A 14385-nucleotide genomic window follows, 5' to 3' on the forward strand; every position below is an offset into this window, starting at 1 on the left:
ACAGCAGAGAGCATCTCAGAAGAGTTCATTTTCTTCTTTCCCTGTTGACAGATCCTCTCTAACCTATGTTTATTTTTTTCTTGCAGGACCTTACCAAAAGCTGCAAGAAGTAGCCAACATAACCCAACATCCTAAATGTTTCTCACCATTTCCCTTAACACTATAGCCTCAGTAGGATTGTAATTTGAATCTCGAGGCATGGCATGCAAGAGTCTAAAACAAATGTCTTGCCACCACCTAATAAGTGTCACTATATCCCATCCTGTAAGAGAGATCCTCACTGCCCTCTGCCCTGCCACCTTGATTCAGCCATTCTGTATCTTCAGATATATTGTTCATGCTTCTCTATTTACTGCAACTAAATTAAAAAATAATATGTTTAGCTACAAATAACAGACAACCTGAATAACAAGGGCTTAACCAATAAATACATATTTATTTACTCAATAAGAAGTCTAAAGGTAAGTGGTTCCAGGGTAAGTTTGGCATTCTAATGGCATCAAGCCACCAGGTTATCATTGCATCCAGTTTTCAGCCGTCTCCTCATGGTCACAAGATGGCTGCCACAGCTCTAAGTACTATATCTGCACCTAACCATGTCCAAAAGACAGAAAGGAGGGTCATATAAAAGTGTTCTCCTTATATGCCTCTTTCCTCTGATCAGGGAGAAAAAATCCTTCCCAGAGGCCTCCCAGCATAGTTCTGTTAGCACTACCTTCAGTTGCAAAGGAGGCTTGGAACATGAGTCTCTAGCATTCTCACTTTTTTTTCTTTTTTTTTTTTGAAGATTAGCCCTGAGCTAACATCTGCTGCCAATCCTCCTCTTTTTTCTGAGGAAAAAAAGCCCTGAGCTAACATCCGTGTCCATCTTCCTCGACTTTTTATATGTGGACGCCTGCTACAGCACGGCTTGATAAGCAGCGTGTAGGTCTGCCACCGGGATCCGAACCAGTGAACCCCAGGCCAGTGAAGCAGAATGTGCAAACTTAACCACAGCACCACCAGGCTGGCCCTTAGCATTCTTACTCTTTATAGTGGGAGGAAGCAAAAGGGAAGGGGGATTTGGCGTATACCAGACAGCAGTGTTTGCCGTGGGATCATGCCTATTGATCTTAGTCCTTCAACCTCCAACTTGGAAATGGATAAACCATCTGTTTTCCCTTCCTTGGGAGTAGCAAGTTATGAATAAATTATGCTGCCAGAGCCTAGAGAGTCCTTAAAACAAGTGCTGTCAATCCAGGGCCCTCATTTCATTAAACCTATATTAGGCTCTATTGCTCATTTGATGGCATCTGATTGTTCCCAGGATAGGAGATATTGACAGGAGAGGAGAAAGGGAGAAAATTACCTCAAATCTACTCTACCACCCCCCTTCTCCCCAGTGCTGAATAATCATGAGACTCCCAGGTCCTCCACTAATTTCTGGGTACCCAGTGAGCCAAGGCTACAGGTTCAGGGCAGGGAGATTAATATGTTCCAGAAACCTCTGTGCGGGAGTCCTGGAAAAGGCCAATGGAGAGAGGATACATTATCAATGGAGCAAATTTAGGCACCAATGAGGAAGCTGGAAGTACTGGGGAGACCTGTGCCTTCAAATGCCCCAAAAAGGACTCCTTTGTAAGGCTGCCGATCTGCCTTCCTGCCTACAACACAGTTCTCATCTCACTATAATTTCATCTTCCCACTTTTCTTAATCTCAGGACTTTTAAAAGGTTTTAAGAAAATTTCCTTTCATTTCCAGAAGACATTTCCTGTGGAAGCAGGCCTGGCTGATGTCTGATTGTGGACCCACAGGTCTAAACCAGAAAGCTTGCACATGCAGGAGGCTGAGCAAGGCAGGGGGACTTGAAGAATCAGATGCAGCATGTAATCATTATTGTTGCTTCTGGTCTGAGCCCTTTAAGTCAGCCCAGCCTCCCTATGCCAGAGGGCTGGGAGCGCAAACACGGACAACAGCTGGTACCTCTGCATCCCCAAACATCTCACCTACAACTCTTGTCTTCCTCGTCCCTCCTTGGACCCTCATTGCTCTGCTGACCTGGCTCTACTGTATCTCTCTGACACAGTTTGTTTCTTGCTCCCTGGTGCTGGGGGCACACACAGAGGCCCCCACTGACTTCCCCGGGCTCCTAGGGACCCCTACTGCTGTGGCTGGACCACTCAGGTTTCCCAAGTCCATCATTCCAGGCCAAGAAAAGGGATGCTAATTGTGAACACTTCCTGAATCTTGGAGGTTAGGCTAACCTTGAACTGGCTTCCTGGGAGTTTTCTGGATGTGGCCTGCACATTTCCTAGACTGTGGTCACTTCCTCTGCTTCCCCCTCATGCTCTGGCCAGTGCTGGTCTGGCTCCCAGAAAATGGAATGATGCATGCTGTTCACATCAAGGCCATCCCCATGGGCTCTCACCTCTATGGGCTGCTGGGGCTTGTTGGTGAACACCGACCTGACATCTGGTTTCTACGAGTACCAGGAGACTCTCAATACCATCAGAACTTGGCCCAGCTTGAATCCATTAGTTTGAAAACTGTTAATCACAGGGAATTTGCAGCCCACATGTCAGCTGGGATCCTTGTGACTTTTGAGATTCAAATGACATTAGCTTCAGAGCACAGTGAACAAAAATATGGGCTCTAGAGTCCATCTGCCCAGATCCCATATCTGGGTACTATTTACCCAGTGTGTGATCTTGTGCGGGTGACTTAACCTCTCTGATTCTTTGTCTGTAAAGCAGCCATAACAATGCCTTTATGAATTTGGGGTGATGATTCAATGAACTACGTCAAGTAAAGCATTAAGAACAGGGCCACACACACAGTGTTACCATTAATTTTGCCCCATGAAGAGGAAAGACCTCGTGAGTGAGTTTATATTTCTTCTAGTAATTAGTGGCTCTTAATTTCTGCCGCAGCTAAAAGAGGCCAGTTTTAGGGACCATCTTGCCATCTCACGCTCTCAGATTCTTTTCTACACTGCTACCCCATGCTCAGTGCCACCTGATTTCTTCACTCCCCCAAATACGTCTGATCTGTAAGGTTGGGTATGCAGAGGGCTTCCTGAAGTTTTGGGGCAATGAGAAGGATTAATAATGCAGCCCTTCACAATTTAGTTTTGAATATAAGATGTCTGGTTCTTAAAAGTTCTTTGAACTCCGCAGGCTCCTTCCTCCAGCCATCTCCCCATCTCTCTTTTCTGATGCCCCTCTCTGTACCTTTGTTTATTTCACTGTCTCCTTAGGGCAAAGTCCTTAGGGCTCTACTTTCTGCACCAAAATTCCCAGTAAGATATTGTCTTGAACCAAGATAGTTCTCTTGTCCTAAGAAGAACTCAAGTTGCAGCTTTTTAAACTACAAAAATTCCCCTCTTTGTATGTTGATGATGATAACTAATTGTGACAAGAAAGGATTTAAATGGGCACAAATAATAAAATGGCAACTAACAACTATCATTAGCATGTATTTTACAGTCTACAAAGCTCTTTCAAAATCTGTATTGTCTCATTTGAATGAATTTCCTTTTCTGTTTGTGCCTGGAGGGTTTACAAATAAGGGTCTCATACCATAGGAGGGACACACACAAGCACATAGTTCCCTGGTTTGTGTGAGCTCTCTGCTGCTCACATAAAGCTCATGAGGGACAAGGGATCAATCCATAGACAGAGTCATTGGTGCAGTGTCATTGATCTCAAGTCCTGGCTGGAAACCCCTGACACCATGGGCCACCATGAGGAGCTATTACAGTCTTGCTTTCTTGGTGGATACACTTATTGAGTTTCTAAAAATTCAAAGAACGGATGGGCTCATCTTCCTCTGGGATTATTAGGTCATTTCTCAGCATGTCTAAAGCCTGAACAAGAGCAAGGCCCTAATGAATCACACTCAGCATCCACAGTTCAAGCAGGAGAAATCTGAATTTTGAACAATGATTTAAGTACTTCAGCACACAGCCTTTCATCTTTAAGGACTAATTCACAGTGTGCATTTTATGCATCTTTATAGGATCATGTTGCCATTCCCGGACCCTTACTTCTTAGCAAATGGGAGTGGAGTGACACTTATAAGTGAATGCATTCAGTGGAAGAGCTTGCCTTGACACATATTTCATCAGGAGAGGCCGTAAATATTTCCCGCACATGTGTCTGTATATCTGCATGATGCTTCGTTTTGGAAAGCAACAATAACAACTGCATCATTAAGCAACAGAGAGGCCAATGTGTCAGCTGGCCTAGTGGGGCAGACAAATAAGGATTATTTTGTCAAGTCGTAAAATAGATTGTGCTTGGGTTCCAGCTGCCTGCTTGTTTCTGGGTTCTACAGTTCAAGGACTTGAATGTAACCTGTGGTTGTAACTTAGGGTGTCCCCATGACCTCAGGCAACTTTTGCCCATCAGGGTCCTTGCCATGACTGGGATAGGAAGTTGCTGGAAGCCCACAACTTGGACCAGTCATTGTCCAGGCCGTTTCAAAGTGTTCCTGAATAGCTATAGAAATGGAGCCCCCAGACCTGTCAGGCATGTCCAGAAGGCTCTTGGCCACTGTAGGGGAGGGGGGACTATTCCTCTGTCCTCTAGATTCTTCTGACTGGTCTAAGGATTAAATTGACATGAGATAGAATAACAAGAGAAAATCGAACAAAGTTTAATAATATGTATACATGGGAGAAACCCAGGAAAACTGAGTAACTCACCAAAATGGCTGAAGCTACACCTTAAATACCATCTTTAAAGATAAAGGAGGATGTTGGGAGTGGTGGTTTGGGACTTCAACGGGGAGGAAGACAATTCACATGGAGATGGAAAGGCAAGTGTTTGATAAACAAATGTTCGCTGGGCCATCTACAGACAATGTGACCTGAGACAGAACTTTGATAAAAATGGGCCTAGCAAGATTCTTCCTAGTCTACCAATACCCAGAGCAATCTATGGTGATCGCTCCTTCCTGGGATAGGCCTTCTGTCTTAAATTCTTTTAGGCAGTTACAGGAAAGGTCAACGTTTATTTCTGAGATTTTGTTCTTAAAAATAATCAAGCCAAAGAGACACATTTTGGGGTGGCAAATTCTGATCCGCCACGCCACCATCATAGTTTTCAACACACTGTACTGAAACTGGCTTATGGCTTCTCAGTCTCCATCGTTAGATCAAAAACCCCAAGAAGGCAGGGACTTTATCCTATTTATCTCCATATATCCAGCATCTAACACAATGCCTGGCATATAGTAATTAATTAATAGGTTTGTTGATTGAATAAATAAATGGCCCTGTCCCAACAGGACAAAGGAATTCATTTTTTTCTGCACTGAATGATTCCCCTGTGACAACGCTCACCTTCTCTAATTTCCTTTGGATCACTTTTTGTCTCTTGCATTGCATGTAGGTAATGAAAATTCAGAACATTTACACTTTATTCACTCTCTCCCTCGACAGACGTGGCAATGAATAGAATTAAATAAAAGGTCAAAGGTAGGTATGATGGGTTGGCAGCATGGGAGAAGGGCTGCCTAAGCTGGTCCTGAGGCCAGGCTTGACAGGGATGTATGAGCACCTTCAGCTGCAAGTGGGCCTCATCACCTCCTAGGGGCAGGTTGAAATGTGGGCAGCTGTATTTGTCATGACTGGAGAGAACTAGGAGCCCTGAATGAGTGGGGTTCAAGGATGCGAAACACCCTGTAAGTGTTTACTTGGGTCAGTCCCTATGAGGAAGAATGTTCTGCCCAAATGCCATTAATGCCTGGATGGGAGTCATCTTTTACATTGTAAGGCAGTTTAATTTCAGGATGCGATCTTTCTTTCCTCCCTCCATCCCTTCGTATCCTTTCCTTCCTGCTTCCCTCCCTCCCTTCCTTCCTTCTCTTCTTCCTTCCAATACTTACTGAACATTTACTACAGAAAATGCATGATGAGGTTTATGAAGATGAATCAGCCACGGTCTTGACCTCAGTGAGCACCGTTATGCAAGGAAAGATATATGTGCTTAAAAAACAAGAGAACAGGGCAGAAAATAATAAGTGGAAGGCATTAAAGGTAAACTGTCATAGGAGATCAGAGAGAGAGATGTGCCTGATGTTTTCAATGAAATACATCTTATCAATCAATACCTGATCATGTTTTATAGAGCTTTACAGTTTACAAAGGCCTCTCCTGTAAATTTTCTGGCTGGTATTAATCCTCACAATGACCCTATAAAGGTACTTTTTTTGCCCTCAGATTTAATCCTCACTGGTTCTCTGCTCCACTATGCATCTCCAGGGCCCTGACCCTGCAGGCCATACTTTGCTCCCTCATTAGCTGGCTTTCCCCTGGGTTTGGCTAATGGGAAGTGCTGGTCTGAAGCAGTCTTCTCTACTCACCCCTAAGCAGTGAGTGGCTGTTTCTCCTCTAGGGCTCCACCTCCCACCAGATAGGCCTTCTGAGCTTGGACTCCATAATTCTGCCTGCTTCTCCTTTTCCTGATGCTGCAAGTCTCTGGTTTACCTTAGCATCCCTTCTTGGGCCTCAGCCTCCATCACCTGAGTAAGCAATTCTTTGCATTAAATTCCCTTGGTTGTAAATATTTGAAGCAGATTATGTTTTCCTAATTAGATCCTCATTAGAAGGAAAGCATTATTCTTAACATTTAGAGATAAGGAGAGAGAAAGATTGAATGACTTTCCCAAGATCAACCAGGTGAATGAGGCAGAGCCCACGTCTGTCTCCTGACTCCAAATCCAGGCCTTTAGCCACTGCCTCGTGCTGCCTTCCATAGAGATAATAGCAGTGAAAAAATCATATAAAGACTTTTCCAAGAACATATGAAATATATATCAGGTTGGGTCTTTTTTCCCCCATGTGCTTTTAAATTTGAAAGAACTTTAAGCTTTTGTGATACGGCTTTTGTTTTGATTTGTTCTTGGAAAAAGTTAATATATTAGCTAGATTAGGGGAATGCCACACAAGTGCTTATGAATATTAGCTTGACATTTGACAAAGTCGCTCTGAGAGCCTGGTGGAATAATGTATGTTGGTACAGTCACATGGATTAGTGAATGATTGATGTAGGATAAAAAACAGTCCTCATGCTGCTTTCTGCCATAATATTACTGCGATTTTCATGATCATCTCAGCTCGGAAGAATAAGAAAAGCAAAAATATTGAAAATGCTTTGGATTTAGAACAGTTTTTATAAATATATGAATCAGAGATGCATTTGTACAGGTTACCATGCCCTGGCTGCAAGAATATTTTAATCTCTCAATGTTACTAAATTAATTACTACATATTACTAATCACTAAATTAATTGATTTAATAATAACAAAGCCCTGTTCTCTAGAAAGGCCTTACGAAGAAGGGCTGCATCTGAAGTCAGGGCCTTGGGGGATGTGGGCCAGAGGGGAGCTGGCTGGCCCGAGAAAGATGGACAGGAAGCAGGGCTCTGGGAGAAGGCTCAGTTTGGGGGGGCTGCGTTTTCAGAAGGCTCATTTGGGGCGGGGCAGTTTGTTCAGGTGATGCCGTGACTTGACTACCACTATTTCTCCTATGGAACAAGCAACTGAAAATAGGAGTCTAGAAGTGTCAGGTCATGGTCCATCATGGACCACGGATCACATCCATCTCCAGGCAAAGCTTTTCTGCCTTGAAAGCAAAGGAGGAATAGGAGGAAGCACATTTGGTGGTGCTAGTTCCTTCTTTGAACGTGAAACCCAATAAACAGCCTCTTTTGCCTTTTAAAGTGCATGAGATTGAATGCTAAATTATCAACGTATTTGAAGGGTTGGGTTTGGACCAGTTTACATGTAAATCCCAATGATTCTCAACTGTGGATCCTAGTGGACATTTGGAAAATTGTGGGGTCATTTTTGTTAGACACAATGACTAGGGGTAATTCAGTGCATGTCATGTCACTTGTTAGGACAGTTCCACATAACAAAGAATTACCCCAGAATTATCACACCTAGCCCTAGGTGGAATATGTGGTGGTCTGTTATGATTGTCCCCTTAAGACTGCAGAGGTGAGATTACATTCCTTCTGTGGCTGGGACTGGCGTGTCCCCTGAAAAAGAAGGGCTTCCTAGATATCAATTTTTGGAGACGAGGTGATTTATCAGGAAAAATTCTCATAGTTCTTTGGGGCAAGGCATCTGAGAGTGTTTCTGCTTGGAAGAGATGTGGGACCACCTGCAGGAGAGAGTCAATATGAGATCATATTAGGTTTTGTTGCCTGGAGGGGTCAACAATTCTCAGAGAGAAACTTGTAAATTGGTGGAGTTACCACCAAATTTCTTAGGGCTGTGGAGGAAACAAGCTGGCCTCTTTCTTCTAACTCTACTGGTGAATAGCATCTTTTCCACATTGTAGGTTGGTGGAAAGCATGCATCTCCCTTTGTGGGTGCATTTAAATGGCTGCAGCAGCCCCTGATGTCTGGGTGGTGATGGGACTGATGTAAATGAAGGAGCTCCCAAAAAAGGCAAAGCTTGAGGAGAAAAGAGTAAGGCTGCAAGATTCATTCACCCCTTCCCAACTGGGCAGTCCCTGCCATTGCTGCCTTTAGAAGACTGAGGTTGTCTTATACTGAGGAAGTCAGGCCTGGCTGCTCATCAACACCATTTCCTCTTCCTCAGCCCTTACGAGGAGTACATCTCACAGCAGTTAATCTGAGGCCACATGACTTGTATGGCCCATAGGATGTGGGCAGAAGGGATGCATGCCACTTTCAGTCTTGGTCCCTAAAGTGTCCTGTGAGATTCTTAGCTCCTTCTCTTTGTTCCCTATCCATGTGCATGCTCGAGCCACTCTACGGGAACAGCCCAGTTCCCTGGGTAGTGCATAGAGGCAAACTGCCCAGGAGAGTCACCCACCCTACACTGGACTGAGACATGAATAAGAATTAAATTTCCGTTGTATTAAGTCGCTGAGATGTGAGGATTTATTTGTTACAACATCATAGCCTAGTTTATGTACAAAAACATTGAAAGAGCACCAGTCAGTGAATTGCTGCCAATTACCTGGAGAAAGGGGTTCAGTGGTATATGACAAGGCTCTGTTCTCTGTCTGTTAATGACCTGGACGAGGACACCGGTAGCATGCGGATCAGATTGGAAACTCATAGGAGACAGGAAGGGAAACCTGTGCACCTGATGGTAACATAGGAATCTAAAAATAACTAAAAAATTTAGAGTAATGGGCCAAAATAAAGATAAACTTCCATAGGGCTGAATGGAAACTCCTACACTTATATCAGAAAGCCGATCTAACAAGTAGAAAATGGATAATATGTGAGAAAGAACTTCAAGGGTTAACTTGACAGTAAGGTCAATGCGAGTTAATATGATGAGCATATACAACATAATCTTCAGCTATATTAACAGAAATACAGAATCTGAAACTGTAGATACTAATCCCATTCCATTTTACACTGATCAGACCCGTGCTCTGCTCTTCAGTCATCTCAGATTAAATTTTAGTAATAGCCCTAGAGAAAAATAGTCACCAGTACAGAGGGTATTAGTGGTAAGGGGAATGATTGAAGGAACTGGACATGTTTACTCCAGATAAAACTTACAGGGACCTTAATAACCATCTAAAAAATGTATTTTTGAGATATAATTTACATATCATAAAACTGACTCTTTTAAATTATACAATTCACTGATTTTTAGTATATTAACAATGTTTTATAAATATCACCATATCTCATTTCAGAATATTTGCATCACTCTAAAACAAACTCCATTCCTATTAGCTGTTACTCCCTATTTCCCCTTCCCTGTGGTCACTGGCAACCACTAATCTACTTTATGCCTCTATGTATTTGTCTATTCTGGACATTTTATGTAAATAAATATAATAGGTGGCATTAGGTATCTGACTTCTATCACTTAGCAAAATGTTTAAAAAATTCATCCATTTTTGTAGGATGTATCAATACTTCATTCCTTTTTTATGGCTCCATAATATTCCATTGTATGGATATGCCACACTTTGTTTATCCATTCATCAATTAATGTGCATTTAGATTGTGTCCACCTTTTAGCTATTAGGGATAATGTTTCTATGAACGTTATCTACAACTTTTTTTTTTTTAAAGATTTTTTTTTCCTTTTTCTCCCCAAAGCCCCCCCAGTACATAGTTGTATATTCTTTGTTGTGGGTCCTTCTAGTTGTGGCATGTGGGACAGTGCCTCAGCGTGGTTTGATGAGCAGTGCCATGTCCGCGCCCAGGATTCGAACCAACGAAACACTGGGCCGCCTGCAGCGGAGCGCGTGAACTTAACCACTCGGCCACGGGGCCAGCCCCTATCTACAACTTTTTTATATGACACTTGTTTTCAGTTCTTTTGGGTACATACTGGGAATGGAAGTGCTGGGTCATATGGCAACTGTGTTTAACGTTTTGAGGAACTGCCAAATTGCTTTCCAAAGCAGCCGCACTGTTTTACATTCTTAGCAGCAATGACGAGGGTTCCAATTTCTCCATAACTGACGAATACTTGCATTGTCCATGTTTGTTTGTTTTTTTATTATAGCCATCCTAGTGAGTGTTAAGTAGAATCTCACTCTGACTCAATTTGCATTTTCCTAAGGATTGATGATGTTGAGCATCTTTACATGTGCTTAGTAGTCATTTGTCTATCTCCTTTGGAGAAATGTCTATTCAGATCGTTTTTAATTTTTAAACTGGGATACTTGTCTTTTTTTGTTGACTTGTAATGATTCTTTCTGGATACCAGACTCTGGTCAGACACACAATTTGCAAATATTCTACCCCATCTTGTGAATTCACTTTGCAATTTCTTGACAGCGTCCAATGATGCACATAAGTTTTTAATTTTGGTAAAATTCACTGTATTATTTTCCTTGGGTTGTCTGTGTTTAGGCGTCACATGTAGGAGGTTGTTGCCCAACCCAAGGTCATAAAGATTGAACCCAGGTTCTCTTCACTTACACCTAGCTCTTTGATCTATTTGGAGTAAATTTATTTTCCATAAAAATATCGTGTATGGTAGAGGTCCAACTCCATCCTTTTGCATGTGTATGTTCAGTTTTCCCAGCACCATTTCTTGAAAAGACTGTTTTTTTCCCAGTGAATAGTCTTGGTACCCTTGTCCAAAATCAATTGAGCATAAATGTGTAGATGTATTTCTGGACTTTCAATTGGATTCCATTGATTTATATGTCTGTCTTTATAATGGTACTATACTTTTTTGACTTTGTAGTAAGTTTTGAATTCTGGAAGTGTGAATATTCCAACTTTTTCAAGATTGTTTTGGCTATTCTGGGTCTGCTGAATTTCCATATAAACTTTAGGATCAGCTTGTCAATTTCTATAAAGAAGAAAAAGCCAGCTGGGATAATGATAGGTCTGGCATTGAATCTGTCCATCAATCTGGGAAATATTGCCCTCTTAACAATATTAAAACTTCCACTCTATGAGCATAAGGTGTCTTTCCACTTATTTAGGTCTTCTTTAATTTCTTTTTTTTTTTTTGCCTACTTGCTCTGTTTGAATGTCACTATCAATGTTGAATAGACGTAGTGAGATTAGACACCCTTGTCTTATTCCTGATTGTAGGGGCGATGCTATCAGTCTTTCCCTATTAAGTATGATGTTAGCTGTGGGTTTTTCCCCCCCAGCTTTACTGAAGTATAATTGACAAATAAAAACTGTATATATTTAAAGTATACATTGTGACATTTTGATATACATATACATTGTGAAAGGATTACCACAATCAAGCTAATTAGCATACCCATCACCTAACACTGTTACTTTTCTTTTTTTGTGTGATGAGAACACTTAAGATCTACTCTGTGAGCAGATTTCAAGTATACAATACAGTATTAGTAACTGTAGTCACCATGCTGTATATTAGCTCTCCAAAACTTATTCATCTTGCATAACTGAACTTTGTACCCTTTCACCAACATCTCCCCATTTTCCCCATTCCTCAGACTCTGGCAACCACCATACTGCTCTGCTTTTATCAGTTTGGCTTTTTTAGATTCCACATATAAATGAGATCATGCTATATTTGTCCTTTTGTGTCTGGCTTATTTCACTGAGCATAATGTCCTTCAGGTTCATCCATGTTGTCACAAAGGCAGGATTTTCTTTTCTTTTCTTTTCTTTTTTTTTGGTGAGGAAGATTCACTCTGAGCTAACATTTGCAGCAATCTTCCTCTTTTTTTCCCTTGAGGAAAAAACAATGAGCTAACATCTGTGCCAGTCTATCTCTACTTTGTATGTGGATCACTGCCACAGCATGGTTTGATGATCAGTGTAGGTCCGTGCCTGGGATCTGAACCTGTGAACCCAGGCTGCCAAAGCCCAGCATGCCAGACTTAACCACTACACCGCAGGGCTGGCCCCAGGATTTCCTTCTTTTTTATGGCTGAATAACATTCCATGTTATATTTATATAATCACATTTTCTTTGTCTATTCATCTGTCAACAGACATTCAGTTCATCTCCAAAACTTGGCTACTGTGAATAATGCTGCAATGAACATGGGAATGCAGAAGATATCACTTTGAGATAGTGATTTCATTTCCTTTGGATATATACCAAGAAGTGGGATTGCTGGATCATATGGTGGTTCTATTCTTAATTTTTCGAGGAACCTTCATGCTATTTTCCATAGTGGCTGCAATACTTTATATTCCCACTAACGGTGTACAAATGTTGCCTTTCCTCTACATCCTTACCAACACTTACCTTTTGTCTTTTTGATAATAGCCATTCTAACAAGTATGAGATGATATCTCCTTGTGGTTTTGATTGGCATTTCCCTGATGGCTAGTGATGTTGAGCACGTTTTCACATACCTGATGTCCATTTGTGTATCTTCTTTTGAGAAATGTCTATTAATATCCTTTGCCTATTTTTTAATTAGCTTATTCTTTTTTTTGGTATTGAGTTTGAGTTCCTTATATATTTTGGACATTAACCCCTTATCAGATATATGATTTGCAAATATTTTCTCTAATTCTGTATGTTGTCTCTTCACTCTGTTGCTTGTTTCCTTTGCTGTGCAAAGCTTTTAAATTGATGCAATCCCACTTGTTTTTTTTTCTTTTGTTTCTTCTGCTTTTGGGTAATATCCAAAAAATCATTGCCCAGACTAATGTCAAGAAGCTTTTTTTCTATGTTTTATTCTAGTACTTTTACAATTTCAGGTCTTACAGTTAAGTCTTTAATTCATTTTAAATTGACTTTTGTATATAGTGTGAAATAAGGGTTTGATTTCATTCTTCTTTATGTTGATATCCAGTTTTCCCAACACCATTTATTGAAGGCATTATCCTATCTCCATTGTGTGTTCCTGGCACCCTTGTCAAGGATCAGATGCCCATAAAGGAATTGATTTATTTCTGGGCTTTCTATTCTGTTTCATTGGTCTATATGTCTGTTTTTATGTCAGTACCATACTGTTTTGATTACTGTAGCTTTTGCATATTTTATAATCTATTTTGAAATCAGGAAGTGTGGTGCCTCCAGCTTTATTCTTCTTGCCTCAAGATTCCTTTAGCTATTTGGGGTCTTTTATAGTTCTATACACATTTTTTCTATTTCTGTAAAAAATGCAACTTGAATTTTGATAGATATTGCATTGAATCTGTAGATCACTTGGGGTAGTGTGGACATTTTAACAATATTAATTCATTCAATCCATGAATATGGGATATCTTTCCACTTATTTGTGTCTTCTCTGATTTCTTTCATCAGTGTTTTATAGTTTTCAGTGTATAGGTGTTTCATCTCCTGGTTAAACTTATTCCTAAGTATTTTATTCTTTTTTATGTTATTGTGAATGGGATTATTTTCTGTATTTCTTTTTTGAATAGTTTGTTGTTAATAGATAGCAATGCAGCTGATTTTTGTATGTGAAGTTTGTGTCTAGCAACTTTACTAAATTTGTTTATTAGTTCTACTGGTGTTTTGGTGAAGTTTTTAGGGTTTCATATATATAAGATCATGTCAACAACAAACAGGAACAATTTTACTTCTTCCCTTCTAATTTATATGCTTTTTATTTCTTTTTCTTGACTAATTACTTTGGCCGGTACTTCCAGTAGTGTGTTGAATAAAAGTGGTGGAAGTGGGCACCCTTGTCTTGTTCCCAATTTTAGAGGAAAAGCTTTTAGTTTTTCACTGTAGACTATGATGTTAACTGCAGGCCCATTATATATGGCCTTTATTATGTTGAGGTACATTTCTTCTACATCTAATTTGTTGAAAGTTTTTATCATGAAAGTGCATTGAATTTTGTGCAATGCTCTTTCTGCATCTATTGAGATGATAAGATTTTTATCCTTCATTCTGTTAATGTGGTGTGTCACATTTATTGATTTGTGTATGTTGAACCATCCTAGCACCCCAGGGATAGCTCCCACTTCATCATGGTGTATA

This window comes from Equus quagga, chromosome 6, assembly GCF_021613505.1.
Source record: "Equus quagga isolate Etosha38 chromosome 6, UCLA_HA_Equagga_1.0, whole genome shotgun sequence".
Lineage (NCBI taxonomy): Eukaryota > Metazoa > Chordata > Mammalia > Perissodactyla > Equidae > Equus > Equus quagga.